This window comes from Alligator mississippiensis, chromosome 7 (genome assembly GCF_030867095.1).
Source record: "Alligator mississippiensis isolate rAllMis1 chromosome 7, rAllMis1, whole genome shotgun sequence".
NCBI lineage: Eukaryota > Metazoa > Chordata > Crocodylia > Alligatoridae > Alligator > Alligator mississippiensis.
In genome coordinates, this window is record NC_081830.1 from 85,415,830 (window position 1) to 85,437,090 (window position 21,261).

Genomic DNA, 21,261 nt, shown 5'->3' on the forward strand with positions numbered 1-21,261 from the left:
CCTGGCACTTTTCTAGCATAAGGAAAACAGGGCAGGCCGGACCCAAAATCATTCCTGGAAATTTAAGCACAGTATCATAGTGCTTAGGGTCAGAAGGGAATATAAACAGATTATCAGGTCCAGCACCCTGCCCCAAGCAGGAACGGGTGCTGGGGTCATAACACCCCAGCCAAGTATCAATCCAATGGAACGAAAGAGTCAAAAATGACTTTTTCTGGCTCAGAAATCAGAAATTCAAGCCCTACTGCCTAATTTAATACTATTTTTACTCACCAAGTAAAACCCAAGAAAAAAAAAAAGGTACTGCAAATACTAGAAGAGTGATGTGGTAGGAATAGTGCTAAAAATGGCAGGGCATTTTTAGAGCTGTCACTGCTTGTCCAGGGATCTATAGCGAAGGGAATCGCTTGTTCCCGACTAGATGATAGAAATCCTGACTCCCCCTGAGGAAAGGGCAGGATTCCACCTTTGATTTCACAGGACCCAAGAAGTGTACAATATATTTCAAAGGGATGTTCCACAATTTGCTAAAATTTACCCCTCCAGAATATCATTGCCTTCGCTGGTGTCAGATGGCTTCAAACACAGCCTGGACCCAAAACTGATGAGTTTCTATGACTTTCCCAGAGCGCACCCGCATCCGTGGGAAGAGAACAGTGAATTCTAAGGATCAGATACCGTCTCTCCTCAGCATTTCTACTTCATCAACGGCCTGGAAGATGGGATGGAGTGCAGCCTCAGCAAAGTTGCAGATGACATCGAGCTGGGGGGAGTAGCACATAATATGCTGGAGGGTAGGGCTGGGATTCAGAGTGACCAAGTTGAATTGGAGGACTGGACCAAAAGAAATCTCATGAGGTTCAACAAGGACAAGTGCAAAGTCCTGCACTTAGGAGGGAACAATCCCATGCATTGGTGCAGGCTGGGGGTGACGGGCTGGGCAGCAACTCTGCAGAAAAGGACTTGGGGGTGACAGTGGACAAGAGGGATATCAGCCAGCAGTGTGCCCTTGTTGCCAAGAACGCTAATGGCATCCTGGGCTGCATTGGTAGGAGTGTTGCCAGCAGGTCAAGGGAAGTGATTCTCTCCTCTATTCAGCACTGGGGAGGCCACATCTGGAGTCCTGTGTCCAGCTGTGGGCCCCCCACTGCAGAAAGGATGTGGACAAGTTGGAGAGAGTCCAGCAGAGGGCAATTAAAATGTTTCCGGGGCTGGGGGACATGACTTGTGAGAAGAGGCTGAGGGAACTGAGCTTATTTAGTCTGCAGAAGAGAAGACCAAGGGGGATTGAATAGCAGCCTTCACCTCCCTGCAGGGGGGCTGCAAAGAGGATGGAGCTGGGCTGTTCTCAGCGGGGGCAGACGACAGGACAAGGAGCAATGGGCTCCAGTTGCAGCAAGGGAAGTTGAAGTTGGATATTAGGAAGAATTTTCTCACTAGGAGGGTGGTGAAGCACTGAAACGGGCTACCCAGAGAGGTGGTGCAGTCTCCATCCTTGGAGGTGTTCAAGACCCGGGTAGACAAAGCCTCGGCTGGGATGATGCAACTGGGGCTGATCTTTGAGCAGGCGGTTGGACTAGATGCGACCTCCTGAGGTCCCTTCAACCTTCATCATCTCTGATCTACGATTCCCCACTCTCCCGGCGCGCCTAAATTACTTGCAGAGCACTGCGAACGAGCCCACGTAACTCAGCAAGCTCCCACATTCGTGGTTTATATAAATGTTTCTTTTACGAGGTTGCCACAAAACAAACGAGATGAAATTCAGTAGGTGTGTAACCACGATAGGTGTTTCCTGAAAAAACAGTTTCACTGGTAGCTTCAGACCTTCAGCTCCAGTCAGTCAGACTCTGCTGGGCAAGGATGGTTTAAAACGGTTTGTACTGAGAAACAGTTTGGTTACTGGGAGTCAGTAATGAGATGCATCTGTGAGAAAAGGCAAAGCATGTTTCAGGGGAGGCCCTCCCAAGCAGAGAGGAAAATATTAATACCCTCATATATAAAGGTTCAGATAACACTTCATCTGGAAAACTGTGTACAATTCACACTCAAGCAGAACTGAATTCAAACTGGAAGGGGCACAGAAAAGGGCTCCAGAGATGAGGAGGGAAATCAGAGCCTGTCTTACAAGAAGAGAATAAAGGAGCTTTGCAAAGAGAGGGCTGGGAGGGGATACCGTCCCTCTGTAAATACAGACCGGAGGGTACGCACTGAAGATGGGGAAGAGTCATTTAAGCCAAGGGAAAATATAGCTCAAAAATAAATGGGTTAGAAGTAAGTGAACAAACTGAGGCTAGAATATGAGGATATTTTTAACCATCAAAGGACAAATGGATTATTTCAGAACAACCATTCACTAGGACCGATTCTCAACCAGGGGGCCATGGCACCCCAGGGTGCCTTCAGATCCTTTCAAGGGTGCTGCGGGGTGCCACACAATTTTAGCACTGCTAGGTATGCAAATATGATTCACACGATAAACCCAGAGCTTTCAAATAGGAATCCAGAGTGTTAAAACCATTCTGACCTGCAGTGGGCTTTCTGAATTCATTGCAGCACAAGAACTACTCTAGTATTTTTCCATAGTGAACAGCTAAGTGAAAACTAAGAGCTAGCATTTTCCTAGGGGTGCTTTGAGTCTATCACAAGGTGCCTTGCATCTGAAAAGGGCAAGACCCACTGCTCGGGGAGAAAAGGGGACAAGAAACTTAACTGATTAAGTAGTGATTGAACTGATTAAATAGTGTTTTCAAAGTTTAAGAGAAGGATTATACCATGCACTTGTCTTCACTAGCAAGGCACCAGACTCCACGACCCAGAAGGTCCTGTTCCAGAAAGTTTGTATTAAGAGAGTAATTTAGTAATAATAATCGTTAGGGTCCCAACTAGCCCAGTCACAGATATTGTCTTATGCACTTTACTTAAAGAGCTGGAAAAGAGGAGCTCTTGACATTCAGATTAAACACACATAGGGGATAATGTTTGCTAAAGCTGGCAAAGTGGCTTATACTTTTTGCTCTCGGCAGAACTTGGTCGAACTACAGCATCTCCCTGCAGCTTCACTACGGGTGCAGATTTAGCTTCCAAAGAAGTAAGTGGGATGGGGGGTTTAATACCCAAACCTGCACTTTTTCGAGTTAAATAGGAGCATTGCTATTAACTCCCCTGGATGCACAATCACGATTCTTGGCATCTGCTCCATCACCTAACCCTGCTCATGGCACAGATGACTCTGGTGGCAGCCAATACTCCACCTGCACAAAGGACCCTGAAACAGCCACAAACAACAAAGCTATAGTAACAGCACTTCATCATCCTATAGTAACAGCACCTTATCATCCTCACCCATACATTAACATACCTCAACACATTTAGAAAGACTTAGGAAGTCAAAAGTGAATGAAAGCAGCAGAAGAAAGAATTGCATCCAACTGTATTCGGGTTTTTGGAACAAGGTCACCTGTGGTTGATGTCTATCTACAGACATGTCTGCAAAACAGAAGAGACTATTTCACGTACCCCCCCACCAAGCTGTAAAACCTAAAGACGATGCCTACTGCCTACATGGATAACCAAGATCTTCTCACCCTTTTGGATGATTACACCAATTACACCATAAGCTCTTAGGAAGGAAATCCTACTTCCCAAAGGTATTGCAATTCTTACAGGAAGCAGCCACTCCCTCCTCTTGCCAGTTTACCTGTTAAAATCAGTACCAAATTAAAATTAAATTCAAAAGTTTCTGTTCATTTTTAATGTTTTCACAGCTTTTGAGCAAATCACTGAAAACCCATTTGGCAAAGGATAACTTTGTAAAAACACAGAAGGGAGTGTACTAAAGGTAACACATTTATATATTTAATTTACAACACAGCCACATTTCAAAGAGGACATGAAGCAGCCACTGCTAGCAAGTTCCAGAGCAAGGTACTTCAAATAAATTTCAGAGGTCGTTCAGAGAAATGTCAGAATCCCTGCCAACAGCAAAACATTTCTACTCGTGGCCCTTGACATCAATGTGCAGAAGTAACAGGTTGTTACTGATGTGAATGGCTCTTGAATTTTACAGAGAAATAATTGAGAATGATTTCAACTAAGTTTTCTTCTAAAAATATTGACAAGGTCAAAAAAAACACTAAGAGAAAAGCAGATTACTTCACATGTCCTGCTAAAAGTTTCTACTGGAGAATACATTGCTCCATCACCCAACATAGCCTAAGAAAGAGCTCAGAAGCTAAGCAAACGTGCAAGTGTGAGCAGATTTATACATCATCCGAGCACAAACCAAGTGTATTTATACACATCTGCTATCAACAAGCCAAATAATAGCTGCTTTTATGATGAGGTACCTTTAAGATGGCTAAATTAAATATTTCACTTTGTACTAGAGCTATGGCCTGGTCTTGGAAAATCCTACCTGTGATTCAAAAAGCTTATGCAAATTAGCAAGCAAAGGAGTCCTGTGGCCAAGAATTTCATCCATCGTCCTGCTGAAATAAAAGTGTAACACGCTCTAGGCTTTTTTACCTATCTTTAAACTCTGAGTCCCAGATTTAAAATAAAATATTTGCCCTTTAATGTGCTCCTGATGAAAGCTAAGGAATGGGCAAGTAAAGAAAGAAGTTGTATTTATTCATGTGTACTCCTAACCCTGGCAGGAAATATATTGACAATGAAACGATACAGGAAAAAGCACAGGCAGAGGTAATGTAGTTCATTGGCTTTCTACTCTGGTAGGGCTGTCAGACTAACAAAAAGCCCAACTTAGGTCCAGTTTAATACTGGTGTGTCACAAAAAAGGAATTGCATTGCTACTACAGTAGGAGAGAAACAATCCAAACCCTGAAAGACTTTCATAAGCTGCTGCCTTGGCCAAGCAGACATGTATTGCACAAAACCCAGAGCATTCTTCCCTAAATTTTATCGCCAGGATCTCTGCACATAAATAGCCACTCAGCATACTCCAATTATCCAATTTAGTCATTCCATGATGATGCTGCAATCATGTCACAATCCACAACTAAGGAAGAAATTGTGAAAGACTAGACCTGCGGTTCTTAACCTTTTTTGGGCTCAAAGCATCTTTAACTGGACTCGAAACATGCCTCCATAACTTTTGAAAGCTGACCGGCACCCCATTTCAAGCCCTGATTTATGTATTACAGGGCTTATCTCCTTATACAGAGGCTGGGGAGTGTGGGTGAGGGATCATCCAAGCAGGGACCAGCCTGAGCCTGGCTTATCTGCTATCTCGTCACACCTCCCTTCAAAGGATCATAGAATCATAGAAGTAGGGTCGGAAGGGACCTTGTAGATCTTCAAGTTCGACCCCCTGCCCAGCATCTGGCAGTATCTCAGGGTGCCTAGTTGAGAATCACTAGACTAGACTTTAACTACAACATCCAGGAAGCAAAGGCAGGCTAGTTACAGAGGGGCAAGCTTCTATATAGACAGAAGAATTGCAGGAAGGGAGAATGTCGCTCAATTTTATGGGGTCTATGTAAAAATACTCAGTGATGTGGTGAGCATAACGATGGGGGATAGTCAAGATAAAGTAAGAGCCTGGCATGTATGGCAGAACGAGACAGGGAGAGGACATATGGCCAGGGAATAAGGAGTATACCATGGACAAAAGAGATCCTATTTTGGCGAGGCTGGAAAACATTACATCTATTTACAAGACATGCTGCTACACAAAGCAACTGCTGCGTGCGATTACTGAAGACTGCGGTCAATTTGCTATACGTACTACATGCTGCATTTGAAACATGTATGCACAGTCTCCATCTGCTAGCACCAACTTGTATCTGTATAAACATATTAGAAAAATCCTCTTGCTGTCACCCCACATTTCCTCCTTAGCTACACTTACAAGTGAGAGGAGGTTTTGCAATCCTCAACTTCCTACATATAGGTATCTATCATAAGCAAAATATGATTTACAAAAGGTTCAGACTGCAGTTAATCACTCACCAGCAGAATTCAAGACCTTTTTTGGATAAAAGGGACCATCTTTGTTTAATAAAAAACATTGGGGAGAAAAAAAAATCAAATTTAAGCCTTAAGGTTTCAGGCATACATAAGTGCTGAAATTCAGAATTTGGGCTGAAACCTTTTTAATATTTGTTGGATCTGTGCCAGGAGATGTTAAACTAACTATCATAACATTTCTACACTTAATAGTTTTACCTTGTACCTGCTAAGTGAGGCCATGTACTGTTTAGGTCTTTATAGGTTACATGTAACCCCAGCATTCAAGTAAAATGATCCAAACGTGGATTTTTGACCAAACTGGGACCTGTGAATACCTAGATGGGTTTTTCTAAATGTTACAGTAATTAAAATGCAATTGCTTAATACCCTTTTAAGTAAAAGGGTAGTACTTAAGAACTACGCAGGATCATTTTAAAAAAAAAATTCCCTTCATTTTTTAAACTACATTAAGGGAGATTCATCCAGTCTGGACAGCCAACTCATAAGCTAAAAGACCAAAGGGCTCCCCACAAATATGCACATCTGAATCCAGAGTTCCCTCAATGGCCTTAAGAACAAGATAACAAAGAGACAGGCTTTGCATCTTAAGGACCAATCTGGATGCATCTTAAAGACTAAGTAGAGAGAACAAGTTTGCAAAAGAAAAATCAACACCCTCCCACCTCCAAGAAAAATCTCTCTTAGTTTCAGCATCTCTGAAGATTCAATTGTTGGAGTGTGAAGAAAGATGTTCAGGTAATCAGGCCACGTACCATTTAGGTCTTTATAGGTTAAATGCAACCCCAGCATTAAAGTAAAATAACTCAAATGTGGATTTTTGACCAAACTGGGACCTGTGGTCTGAAAATGTCCCGAGATGATCTGATTTCTGCCACTTGCACTAGACGCAGAAGTCCAAAAACACTGGTGACTTGCACTGATAGCACCAAAAGTGATGCAACGTAAGACTTTATCTTTCTGTTAAAATGGTCTTGAGCCACGAATATATTTTCAAGAGACACATGGCACCCTCAGACATACTTGTGTGACTTTCTAAATTATGACTGTGATGTATGAAACAACACGGCTGTAAACCAGACAACAGAGAAATTCATAGAATTGGAGTAGGGCTGGAAGGGATCATCCTTATCCTAACTATCCTACACAAATCCATTGACCTACCTCCTAGGAAAACTACAGTCAGCACAAACACAGCACAAAACGTCCTAACCTGCTATGGATAAAGCAGGGGGACTGCCTTGCAACCTGTAAAGGTTGCTAATATAAGTTTGAGATCCCAGGTAGAGGGCCATGCCTCCTGCTAGAGAGAAAGGCAACCCCCCCCCCCCCGGTCCGTACCAATCTGTCCATAGGGTACAACTCCTTCCTGACCCCAAACATGGCATCGGTCTGAACCTGAGCAGAGGGGCAAGACCCTCTTGCTACACACCTCTGGCTTTAAGTCCCAGCAGGAACCCTGGTAAAACCCAGGCCAAATTCTTAGCCTTGGCTGCAGCCAAATCCTCTTTTTGTGTTTACTTCTCTATTTGACAGTGCTGCGTATTCTCAGTGTCAAGTTTTCCTTGGTTTATTGAGTTCTCCCCAGTTTGCAAGAGTCTTTCATGCTGTAACACAGAAAAAGGAGACTTTTTACTAGGAAAAGTATTACAGCAGTTGGCCTGGGGATTTTCCAAAACATTTTTGCTTTTTTTTAATTAGCTGCATTTTCAAGTCCCGTGCGTATTTTTTTAAGTCTCCTGCAACCACGGTGTCCATGTCCTTCCCAATTATTTAAAAAACAAAAAAAACCCCAAACCATTGCTCTTTCAAGGGAAGACTGCCTCTTATCTCACGAGGAGTCCATTTTATATACATGGGCTTCTACAAAGATGTTGGATACTTTTATGTTACGAGAGCTAACTTCAGTTTGCGCAAAGTCGTTAAACAGTGCAAAATAAATGAGATTCTGCAAAATAGGCAGCTTTTCGATTCCCTAGTAAAAATACAACAGCAAGTACCTCTGGCATAACGAGCTAATTCTTCATTTCACGGCTCAAAGCCCTCTATATTTTCTCCCAACTTTATTATGAAGACTCCCTTTTCTGAGCAATTCATTTTTACAGTCACACACAACAAATTTGCTGTTTTCAGGCAGCAATCCGTTACTTTCTGCTTTGTTTTGTTATGCAGTAAAAACGTTCATATTTATTATCTCTCAACTCCTCAGCACTCCCTGGAATTTAGGGGAATGCATACCAGGCCTGACCCAGGGCTTCGCCCCCCCGCCAACCCTGCACACGATGATTTAGCAATTTAATTTTTTTTTCTAAGGCTTACCATGACTCTTAGCACGGAGAATATTCGTAGGCTATAAGGAGTGTTACCCTAGGAAGGAAGTTTCCCCTGCCAATGGGGTATAAGTAGCAGACTGCTGAGCTAGCTACCATTAATCCACTTGTACAGCTTAAGCATTCCAGCCTGCAATCAGAAGCTAAAGACGCTGGGTACAACTTTCAAAAAAGTCTAAATGACTTGGGATATTGGAGATTTAAGCACCGAAGAGACAAAGAAAGCCCTTGCCTTCAGAAAAAGGTTATTGCTGTGAAGGAGTATAACCCCCATTGGTATGGACACACCAATTCTGGTATAAAACTGCAGAGATCACTATAGCTTGCTTGTAATAAAGGGTCCCGCAGGGCTCGGTCCTTGGACCGATACTCTTCAATGTCTTCATCAGCGACTTGGACGTGGGAGTGAAGTGTACTCTGTCCAAGTTTGCAGATGACACAAAGCTATGGGGAGAAGTGGACACGCCGGGGGGCAGGGAACAGCTGCAGGCAGACCTGGATAGGTTGGACAAGTGGGCAGAAAACAACAGGATGCAGTTCAACAAGGAGAAATGCAAAGTGCTGCACCTAGGGAGGAAAAATGTCCAGCACACCTACAGCCTAGGGAATGACCTGCTGGGTGGCACAGAAGTGGAAAGGGATCTTGGAGTCCTAGTGGACTCCAAGATGAACATGAGTCAGCAGTGTGACGAAGCCATCAGAAAAGCCAATGGCACTTTATCGTGCATCAGCAGATGCATGACGAACAGAACCAAGGAGGTGATACTTCCCCTCTATCGGGCGCTGGTCAGACCGCAGTTGGAGTACTGCATGCACTTTTGGGCGCCGCACTTCAAGAGGGATGTGGATAACCTGGAGAGGGTCCAGAGAAGGGCCACTCGTATGGTTAAGGGCTTGCAGGCCAAGCCCTATGAGGACAGACTAGGGCACCTGGACCTCTTCAGCCTCAGCAAGAGAAGGGTGAGAGGCGAACTTGTGGCTGCCTATAAGTTCATCACGGGGGCACAGAAGGGAATTGGTGAGGCTTTACTCACCAAGGCGCCCCTGGGGGTTACAAGAAATAATGGCCACAAGCTAGCAGAGAGCAGATTTAGACTGGACATTAGGAAGAACTTCTTCACAGTTCGAGTGGCCAAGGTCTGGAACGGGCTCCCAAGGGAGGTGGTGCTCTCCCCTACCCTGGGGGTCTTCAAGAGGAGGTTAGATAGGCATCTAGCTGGGGTCATCTAGACCCAGCACTCTTTCCTGCCTATGCAGGGGGTCGGACTTGATGATCTATTGAGGTCCCATCCAACCCTAACATCTATGAATCTATGGAAGAAGAAGAAGTGAATACCAGTATATAGACATGGTTATTTGGGTAGATGTGATATCTTTTATTAGACCAACTACGCAGATGGAAAAATTGTCCTTTACAAGCTTTTGGGTACAAACCCCATTCGTCAGGCAGAGGGAGAGTCTGAAGAAGGGTGTTTGTGCCCAAAAGCTTGCAAAGAACTATGTTTCCAACTATCCAACATCGTGGTGTTCGGGCCAGGTGCCAGATGATTGGAGGATAGCCAATGGGTCCCCATCTTTAAGAAAGGGAGGAGGGAGGACCCGGGCAACTATAGGCCCATCAGTCTTACCTCAATCCTGGGGAAACTCTTTGAGAAGATCATCAAGGAGCACATCTGTGATGGGCCGGCATCGGGGATGATGCTCAGAGGCAATCAGCATGGTTTCATTAGGGGCAGGTCATGTCAGATCAACCTGATTGCCTTTTACCATCAGGTCACAAAAGCATTGGATGCAGGTGTTGCCGTGGATGTAGTCTTTCTGGACTTCAGCAAGGCCTTTGATACTGTCTCCCACCCCATCCTCATTAAAAAACTAGGTGACTGTGGCATCGATGCCTGCATGGTCAGATGGATTGCGAATTGGCTGAAGGGTCGTACTCAGAGGGTGGTGGTGGACGGGTCATATTCGACCCGGGGGGAAGTGGGCAGCGGAGTCCCCCAGGGCTCAGTCCTTGGGCCCGCACTGTTCAATTTCTTTAGCAGAGATTTGGATGACAGGGTGAAAAGCAACCTGTTCAAATTTGCTGATGATACCAAAATTTGGGGTGAGGTGGGCATGCTAGTAGGGAGGGAAAGACTGCAGAAAGATCTGGATAGGTTGCAGGGCTGGGCTAACAAAAACAGGATGCGTTTCAATACGGACAAGTGCAGGGTGCTGCACTTGGGCAGTAGTAACTGGCAATACACTTATAAGATGGGAAACTCCCTTCTTGAGAGCATGGAGGTAGAAAGGGATCTTGGAACCATCACTGACTCCAAGATCAACATGGGCCGACAATGCGAGGTCACGGTCAGCAGGGCTAACCGGACCCTATTGTGCATCCACAGGTGCATCTCAAGTAAGGCCAAGGAGGTGATCCTCCCCCTCTACGTGACACTGGCCAGGCCAGAACTGGACACAGTACTCCAGCTGTGGGCACCCCACTTCAAGAGGGATGTGGACAACATTGAGAGGGTCCAGAGGAGGCCACCCGCATGATCCGGGGACAGCAGGGCAGACCCTACAATGAGAGGCTACGGGACCTGAACCTGTTCAGCCTTCACAAGAGAAGGCTGAGGGGGGACCTTGTGACCATCTATAAACTCACTAGGGGGGACCAGAAGGGTTTGGGAGAGACCTTGTTTCCCCCAGCGACCCCCAGGATAACAAGGAATAACGGCCACAAGTTGTTGGAGAGCAGGTTTAGATTAGACATCCGTAAGAACTGCTTCACAGTCAGGGCGGCTAGGATCTGGAACCAACTTCCAAGGGAAGTGGTGCTGGCTCCTACCCTGGGGGTCTTTAAGAAGCGGCTCGATGCCTACCTGGCTGGGGTCATTTGAGCCCAGTTTCCCTCCTGCCCAGGCAGGGGGTCGGACTTGAAGATCTACAAGGTCCCTTCCAACCCATCTTCTATGATTCTATGATCTGAGTTGGTCTAATAAAAGATATCGCACCTACCCAAAGAACCTTATCTGCCCATGTCCTTAGACCAGGGGCGGGCAATTATATTGGGCGGAAGGACACTTATACAGTTTTGGCAGGCTGTCGAGGGCCTCATAGGTAGCCCCCTGCCCCTTGACATGTGCCCCACCTCCTGGCCACCATCTTGGGACCAATGTCCCAGGGCCAGCACTGGTGGGGCCCAGAGCAGGGCACAGGCCAGCAGGGGTCTGTGGAGCTGGGCTGGGCTGCACCAGCAGGGAGCGGAGAGCTGGCCCGGCTCCACAGAGCCTCTGCCAACTGGGACCCTGCACTCCTGCCACCCTGTTCTGGGCCCCACCGGCACTGGCCCCAGGACACTGGTGCGGGCCCTGTGCTCCCGCTGGCTCCCCACCCGCTCACACCCGGTGCCCCCCAGCCCCACGGTACAGGCAGGGGGCAGTGCACAGCCCCAACCCTTTGCTCACCAGCAGGGAAAAAGCTGGTGCTGAGCATGGAGAAAAGTGGCCCCTCACCCACCGCTCCCTGCTGCAGGTGCTCACAGCCAGCACAGGGCTGTCTGGAGCAGGCACAGGCAGCCTCATGCGGGCTGCAGATGGCTGCAGCGTAAGGTGTTGGCCATGGGGTGGGCAAGAGGCCACTTTTCCCCATGCTCAGCACCACCTTGTAACCCACCCCACTGCCAGCCTGGCAATGGGGCGGGTTACAAGGTGGTGCTGAGCGCAGGGGGTGGAGAAAGCACCCCTGCCCAGCCCCATGCCTGACGCCCCGCGCTGCAGCCGGTCACAGCCCGCCTGGGGCTGCCTGTACCTGCTCCAGACAGCCCTGCACGGGCTGCGAGCGCTGAAGCAGGGAGAGCCAGCCATGGGGCGGGCAAGGGGCCTCTTTTCTCCACACAGGGAAGCAGCCCAGGGAAAAGCTGAGGGGGGCAGCCCCTCCCCCGCCCCATGCCCGGTGCCCCATGCCACAGGAGCTTGCAGCCCGCATGGGGCTGTCCAGAGCAGGCACAGGCAGCCCCAGGAGGGTTACAAGCAGCTGCAGGGGCAGGGCCCATTGTTGTTGGAGCCTGCCAGGCTTCCCCTGGGTCCTACTGCCCTTAGTTCCTGTCATTTTTGACAGGAACCAAGGGCAGAGAAGTATTAATTTTCTACATTTTTAGGGGCTCTGCGGGCCCAATAGAATGGCCTCGAATGGCCATATTTTGCCCACCCCTGCTACAACCAACACCCCCTGAATACCAGTACTGCATAGCTTGTTTCTCCTCAGGTAGAGGAACAAGCTATACTAGTACAAGCAATTTCATGCTGGCAGAGGTGTGGAGGCATGCAGGGAACAAAAGGTATTCTAATATAATAAAAGGCTCAGTCTGCATGTCTGTCTGTCCCTAACACTTTTGCCCAACTGCGCATGCACCGATTGGCTGCGCGGGCCGGGCATGGGGCCAGCTGCATTAAAACGGGAGCCCCCCCATCGTAGTGGGGTCACACCTGAAAGGGGGGGAGGGGTCAGACCCAAACTTGGGGGGAAAGGACAGAAGTTCCTGTGTGTTACTATCCCCAGACCTGACTACTGAAATGAGAAAAGCTTGTACGAATCTAGATTTAGAACAGGCACAAGTGAGGCCTCACCTGGAGTACTGTGCCCAGTTTTGGACCCCACATGTCAAAAAAAAGCTGTGGGCAGGTTGGAGAGAGTCCAGTGGAGACTGATAAAAAATGATCAGAGGCCTGGGAAGCCTCGCTAATGAGGAAAGGTTGAAGAAAATAAGTTACATAGCCTGGAGAAGAGAAGACTGAAGGAAGAGGATTTGACAACAGCCTCCAAATACCTGAAGGGCAATTACAGAGAGGATGGAGATGGGTTTTCTCTCTGGCCATAGGGAACAAGACTAAGAGAAATGCAACAAATTTAGGGTGGAGATTAGGAGGAACTTTCTGGCCATAAAGGTGGTCAACCACTGGAACAGGTTTCCTAGAGAAACAGTGATATCTCCATCCCTGGAAATTTTCAAGAGCTAGTTGGACAGATGCTTGGCCAGGATGGTTTAGTGAGGGATGGGCAGAGGGATGGACTAGAAGACATTCTGAGGTCCCTTCTGGCCCTACTTGCCTACAATCCTCTGATTACTTTTTGCAATTTTTTTTTCCAGACCATCTGGTTTGGTCAAAGATAACAACTGGCCACTGACATTTGTTCAAGCTCAGTTTCTGGTTTTAACCCAGTGCAAAATTGCAGGCACTAAGTAATGTTTTAAATCTGAACCATTCCTATTTTAATATTTTTTAATCCTCAAGAAGGCGTTTCTCCCACCATTGAGCGCACATTTGTTTTTAAGAACAGAGGGTCACTTTCGAGAGAAATGACAAAGGCAAATAAAGAGAAAATTGCTCAAAAGGTGAAAGAACAAACAAAACCCTTTTAACCTTTTCCACGCAAGGATTAACAATTGGGCTTGCTTCTCCTAATGTTTCCCCTTCCTGATTAAGGCACCAAGAACACATCCAGTATAGATCACAGCAGGATGGCACTCAGACCCCTATGCAACTACCCACATAAAGGTGCAATCTGCCTTTTGCAAAAAGACAGGTCACAAGGGCTGCAGAAAACAGACTGCCCCCGTGGGGGGTCTGAGGAAGCAAAGCTAATGTCTGGAATTTTTTTCTTTTTAATTTGGCAATTTAGGGCTGGTTTCAAGTGTCAGGATTATCTATGAAATACAAAGCCAGGAAAATCATTTACAGATCCAGCTCACAGACATGTGCTTTCTAGTATGAAATCAGCATAACCCATACACATATCTCTGTTGCATAATTTAAGAGCAAAGTTTAAAGCTAATTAATAGAGACATTTTTATAATGCACAGAAGAGATTCTTTTCTCCCTAGTGATTGGCAGATTAGACTCTACTACAACTACCACAAAGTACATGGTAAGGAAAGGCTGCGTGAATAAGGATGATTTTGTATGGAGAGGACATGACTAAGAGACAGGGGACAGGATTTGATAACAATCTTCAGTTACCTAAAAGGTGGTTATAAACAGGATAGAGTTAAGACTGTTCTCTGCAGCTGCAGGGGACAGCACTAAGAGTAACAGTGTAAATAGGTATAAGGGACATTTAGGCTGAGATTAGGAAGAATTGGTTCATCACTGGAACAAACTGCCTAGAGAGATTGTGGACTCTCCATCATTGTAAGAGGTTAGACAGACACTTGGCAGGGAAGATCCTGCCTTAAGCAAAGGGTTGGACTAGATGTGACCTCCTGAGGTCCTTTCCAGCCCTACTTTTCTAAGATCTCATAAAAAAAGTTACCTCTTTCAGTGTGTATTTTCAGCAGACAACGTCTCGGGTTCAGACTCTGTCTGCTCAGGCAGGTTTGCTTTATTTATAGGTTTCCACCCTACAATTCACGCATTTGAAGTGTTTGCAAAGATGATTTGCTCTAATGCAGCAGTCCCCAACCCACAGCTTACAGGCAATACACTCCCAGCAGGATCATCCAACACTACTTGCAGTCACAAAAAATGTTGCTTTCACCAATTCAGCTGGTCTAATAAAAGATATCACATTTATCCAAAGAACCTGCCTTTCAATGAGACAGCAAAATATGATGCTGTCCAGAGTGTTACTTGCTCAGCGTTGTAGCCTACAGACCAGCTAACATGGGGGCTAACTGCTCTGATGCAAAAGAAAAAAAAAACCACTGACCAGGCAAGCAAGGCAAGCTCCACTCCCCAAGCTGAGCAAAAAACAAAGGAGGAAGTAAAAGTGGGCATAAAAGTAACAATTCTATAAATTCTTACTAGCCTGAAAAAGCAATAAGGTCTTAGTAGTGCAATAAATTAATTAAAAAACAGATCTGTGGTTGTTGCTATGCTTTAAAGAGACTGGCAAGGCAGAATACCCAGAAAGTATAAACAGTTTAAATGCTGTTTTCCAACAGCTCCAATAAATATTTTATAAACCACTTGGTTAGAATGGAGGGCTAACATATAAACAGCAGTAATGAGATAAGATTTGTAGTCCATGAGCATCAGTGGAGAGAGCCGGGCAGAGGAGAGGACACAGACACACTGCAGTAAAGTAAACAGGCCGCTCTAATCCTTCAACTCGCTGTTTCATCACATTGCTTTCTGTGCTGCCCTGAAATCCCCACTGACCTCCCAGACTTCTCGGGTTGATTCGTGCCCCCCTGCTGCTTTATAACAACACTTTAAAGATTTCCATTAAAAAATTGTGCTTTAAAAAAAACCCCAAAGCTGTGCAATTCAAACCTTTTAACTTCCGTGTTACATTTAACTTTACAGTGTGTATCCCCTTAATTCGACACAATGTGTACCCCCTTGGGGGGTGGGAAATGTAGTTAATAAGCTCCCCATCGCTGCGAGCCGACAAGCTAGCAATAAGCATGTTGAATAGCTCAGCTCGCCAGCAGACCTCCAACTTGTGCTCGGGTAGGCTCACATCTTGAGCTACAACTAACGGGGCTGCCACTGCTCCGCCCCTGAAATGACACCTGTGTTGGCAACAGCAATTCTTCCGCCGATCTGCTGAGCCCTGCGTTGCCATCATGAGGCCAGAGGTCTGATGACAGGCAAAGCAAATGGAGCACTTAGCTGAAGGGCAGCCCACGTCCAGTTCAACCCCCAATATACTGATGGGCTTACCGAGCACGGTAAGGTTAGCTTCCACGATGCAAAGGTGAAGACTTTCCCGAGGCCTTTCACCCCCCTTCCAATCAACCAACAGCCTTAGAGTCAAATGCTGAGAAAGCAATGCTGAATACCTTCAAATCAAGAGATGATCTGAAGTGAAGTGATCTGGGATGCAAACCTAAGAGGTGCTGCAGTAAAACACTTGTTTTAATTGAAAAGAAAACTATAATTACTAGTAGCTTTCACACTTCTCTACCCTGAAGCCCCAGTGCACATAGAAGGATCCCAGAAGTAAGTATTTTTCCTTCCACTACACAAACTCTGTTCTTCCATGTATCAGTGTCAAGGCTATCACTATATTTTTCCAAACTGGAGTGGGCATGCTCTCCTAATCTTTGGATAACCACTGTATTGTTTAAAGGTACTTAACTATTTACCTGCATTATTATCTAGGTACGGGTCCTCTCGCAATCGTATTCATGCTACAGCAAGGTTCTAGCACTCTTCAATGGCAAGAGCACATTTGCGAGTCAAGCAAGAATCAAGGCTATGGTTTAAGCACCACATTTCTTTGCATCAGAGGTGTTTTGTGCAGAAATAATTAAGGTGATTCCATCTGTCTGAATTTATGTTCAAATCTACTTCAAAGACAAAAATGCACTACAAACAAGAGAAAAGGGATTCAGAGAACCGTTCTGATCAGGTAGTTTGGCCTCCCTAGGAACACGCCATCGAATTACAATTCCTACAACCAGCTTAATAACCTGTGGGTTAAACAAGAGCATCTTTTTTAGCCTGAATGGGGTCTTCTTTTGATTTAGAGATCTCAGGTGATGGACAACAAACTATAGCCTTTATGTCCTGGATTATAACAGCTTGTGTTAAGAAAGAAAGGGAGAAAGAAAGAAAAAAAGATGTTAATCTCCTTGAGTTGAAGCCTCGCACATTGCCGCATTCACAAAAAAAATTAAGTCAGATTTTATTACATTTTTATTTTGTTTCACTAGGGAGCTCTCAGTGACTGCAGCAGAAAGGCCAAGCCCCACTCAACTGTAAATATGTTCTCTGCCAGAAGTCAAGGGGAGCTACATGTACGTAAGCACAGGCAGTTAGCTCCTAAAGAATTATTTTCAAGGATGTTACACATATACATGTATAACATCCACCCCTTGCAGAAGCATGACATCCACTCGAACGATCAGCTTCACCGCTGTTGCAATCTTAGAGGAAGTGAATTTACTCATAAACAGGCCCTTAAAGGACTGGAAAACAATGAGGGATGCTTGATACATAAAGTAATCTGAAAATGTGAATACGCCACTACAGACAGACATTGATTAAATGTCAGTGTTTCCCTGTGCTCAATAAATCCTTTTGGTATCATTTGAACACTTCACTCCCAAGTTGTTTCAGATGCAGTACTTTAACGTGGTGTTTGTTGTGTGCTAGGGGAAGAGAGGGACAGGGGGCAAAATCTATCTTGTCTTCATTAAGATCATGCTGTGAGACCACTTCCCCGGACTGCCTGCAGCCCACAGGGAAGAGATACTTAAGTAGCCTGATGAGAAACTCTAATGGAACTAGCAGCAATATTTCCCCTGCCAGGGTGGTATGACTTCCCTAGGGAAAATGTGGATCTTATTAAACAAATCCACCCTTTCACTTTGATCCTGTCTCCACGACTTCCTTGCTGGAACCAACTGCAGAGGGTTCAACATCTCTTTTTCTTATGGGAAGCCTTGACCACACAACAGCCCTAAAGATGAAACGTATCATTTGGGCTGGGGGGGGCTTGAGCCACTGTATTCAGAGATTAGGTTTAATAAAGCTGTGAGAACTTGTCAAGTCCAAGAGAAGATGCTTCCCATTAAGGAATAACTTGCATGAGAGCAGTAACACCCGGCTGCATGTGAAACATCTAGCGACCGTCAGGCCATTGACTCTTGCTAGTAGCGGATACCTACTCTTCATTGGCTCTCCCAGGCAAACACATCCACAATTACCCTTCAAATGGCACTCTTACGTCCTTGAACTGTTTCAGCCTTGAGCTTGCCTGGGTTTAGGAGATGGCTCATCTGCCTTTAAGCATCTGCAAGTTACTCCAAAGGCCACACAGGTAGCTTAGTAGAAAGAAGAAGGCTTCCTTTAAGCGAAAGGCAATTGGCAAAGCAATGCAAGTTGACCCTTCGCATACTAAAAAGCTACCAAACAAGGGGGCTTCACACTACTGGGGTTTAAAATGAGCCTTTTGCTTCCAGCTTCCACACATGACGAGCAAAGGATGAGGCTAGCGGTGCCCTTCAGACAGCCACATCCTCACTTGGCAACCCCTGGGCAATGTAGAGCTTCTACTTCCCAAGAAAGCAACCACACACCTGGAAGGGCAGGAGTGCTACAACCTGGCAGAGGCGTCTGATCACTGCGCAAAACCGCCTGAAATGTAACTTTGCTCCGTTACTATTTCTTCTCCACCCAGCCAGCATGGAGGCACTCTGCAGCAGCCAAGCCCCAGGTACCACTCTGCATGAAGCCCAGGTCAGAGCCTGACCTCCACCCCACAAACCAATACGGCATACACTCTCTGCAGGCAACATACTCCTCTCCAGTGAGCAGGGTGTAGCTCGCGAGCCTGCATTTCAGCCAGGGTTCAGCAGCCGTGTCTTTCAGAAGTGCTCAGTGCCCAAGAACTGTGGCACCGATGGGAGCTTCAGAGAGCAAAGCCCTGCTCTGAAAGGCACAGGCTGTAGCGTGTTAATAACTGCTCTTTACTACCACACAAGAAGGCCTGGGTCTTCAGTTCTCCAAGGCTGATGGGTGTATTTGCTGTGGTTATGCATCCACATGTGAATCTCTTATCCCGCTAGACTGGCAGTAAAGAGATAAAAGCCGTGTGTCCTGGTAACCTTGTATTTAGGGCTCCTCACCCTCACGTGGGTTGGACAGTTTGGATGAAGGCAGGAGCCAAGGAAAGTCTGCAGTAAGGATCAAGGAGAAGAGAGGAAGTTTGGGATTTCCAGCTCCCTTGGGGGGATTTCAGCCTGCACACGATCTGCAGCTTTGTTTCAAGAGGCACTTACTACATGCCACGTGGGAGGTCCCATCTCTCCCGATCATTCGGAAGTGCCGTGGAGACAATGGGGCGACACGACGTTGAATTTGGGGAGAGGCAAAGGCAGAGAAGACAATCAGATTGGTATCCGGTGCTCCAGGGGGATGCCAGCACACGGTAAATGGTTCAGATCAGAGCTCTGAAAGCCTCCAGGTCTGGCAGGAAACTATCAGTTCCCAATTATGTCCAGCGTGTGCCGAGAAGCAACACGACAATGAAATCAGAGAGCAAAAATGTTGTGTCAAAACCTGTTTGGGTGAAAGATCCCTGAAATATGGAAGGAGCGCGTGGAATCTTTACTCTGTATACAGATGCAGGGTCAACTAAACAGCACCAGTTGGCTTTGAGCAGACCTAGCTGCCTGGCTGGAGAAGATCGGGTTGTGCCCACGTACACGATGGAAAAGCAGCTCTTGGGAGACACCTGCTGCCCACACAGACAAGCCCAGCTATTTATGAACCAGGCTAGTGAGGACTAGCGAGTGCTGGAAATCTCAGTGCACAGGCCAAAGAACTGGAGCAGAGGATGAAGCAGGGGACACTTTTGTAACTGGTGACTGAGATGTTCAGTGGGGTTTTGGTAACCCAGCTTCTGAGTATGCAGCTTTATCTACCTTAACGGGGCCCAAATTTCCAGAACATATAGTTTCGTTCTGTTAGTGGTGCTTGGTGGACAGCAGTCTAGAATGGAAAGCCTCCAGATGTGAACGCACACAATGACACCCAACTGTATGCTCCTCTCTCCTCCCTCCCCCTGCCATTCAACTCACTGATTTAACCACATTCTCCAAGTCCCTTCTTGGATCCCCCAGTAATTTCAACAATAATTTCTGGCATTTTCTTACCAAGTTTTTCATAGCCTGGCCTCACCTTACCGATACACCCACACACTGCTCATCAACAGCACTTGCCTCCATCAGCCAATTCCCTGATGAGCCCTTCTGGGCTTCCTCCCACAATGACCCTCACCAGTGGGACATACTCCTGGAAGCTACCAGTGCTTTCTTCCAAGATCCTTCTCAAAACTCTTCACCTCTTTCCTACAACACACAACAAACACCAACAACCTAGAAGAGTTGCAAGACCTCCAAATGACCAGCTAAGGTCTGCATGTATCATCGTATATTTGTTACCCTGTACTTTACACCATACTTCCCCCTGGTCTCGTGATTATTTCTCTTCCTCCTTTCCTAACAGATGAAGAACTCTGAGGCTGGGACCAATGTTTGCAATATGCCCTTTTATGGTCTATATCCTTTAGCACAATACAAATATATATGCATTTACACTTCTTCAGTAGCCAATAAGTACTGTTTTGCGTAGGCCTTTTCACCTGAGCCTCTTGCAGCATTTAAGGCAAATATCACTGTTTCCATTTTAGAGATGGGGAGCGCAGACCAAGGGAAGTTATGTATCCAAAGCCACAATGATTAAGTCAGGAGCCAGAACTGTGATATCTCCTGGTCAGAGCCAAGGCAGAATGCTTTAATCCAGGGAACAGCCAGCACTACTTCCACGTTGGACCCTAGCTCCCTTGAACAGCCCATGATGAAGCTGTGATTTTTAGAGGGTCTTTTTTTATTGTTGCTTATATCTTCTTTACCAAGACCAGGTCATTACTGTTAAGAAACAAGGCATGGCCCTCTCACTGGAAACCAGGCCGAGCAAATGAGCAGATGTGGGATTGGAACTGTATCCTGCCCTCCAGCAGGGCATTAGCAGTCTGCTACCAACCCAGTTCATCGGTCATCATGTATCATTTCAAGCAGGACTTTAATCCCTCCTTACAATCCTCTATCCCTGCCTGCATTTCTGCAACCAGCAAAGTATCTGCAAAGAACACAATAGAGCAGGGGCGGGCGATTATTTTGGGCAGAGGGACACTTACTGAGTTTTGGCAAGCCAGCAAGGGCTGCATGACAGGCAGCCAGGGGCAGATAAATATTAATTTTTTAAATTTTGAAGGGGCTCCGCAGCCCGGAAAGAATGGCCTGGCAGGCCACATTCGGCCCCCAGGCTGCAGTTTGCCCACCCCTGCAATAGAGAGTTACCAGCTGGTATTGAGGGCACCGTGCAATGGAAGAGCAGATCTTTGCATTGAAACATGAAGCCCACAAACCAGAGCAGGGGCAGCTAACCCGATCTAGTCTCTTCTGGCTTCTGATCAAAACTCATGGAGCAAGGGGAGTACTTGG

The 21,261-nt window shown here is 46.3% G+C and overlaps 1 protein-coding gene across 1 annotated transcript in view; it reads right to left on the bottom strand.

The window, feature by feature from the left end:
- The window catches only part of PSMD1 (proteasome 26S subunit, non-ATPase 1), a 114,456-nt gene that overhangs the window by 71,049 nt on the left and 22,146 nt on the right, over nt 1-21,261 (bottom strand). The gene's annotated exons all lie outside the window — the stretch shown is intronic.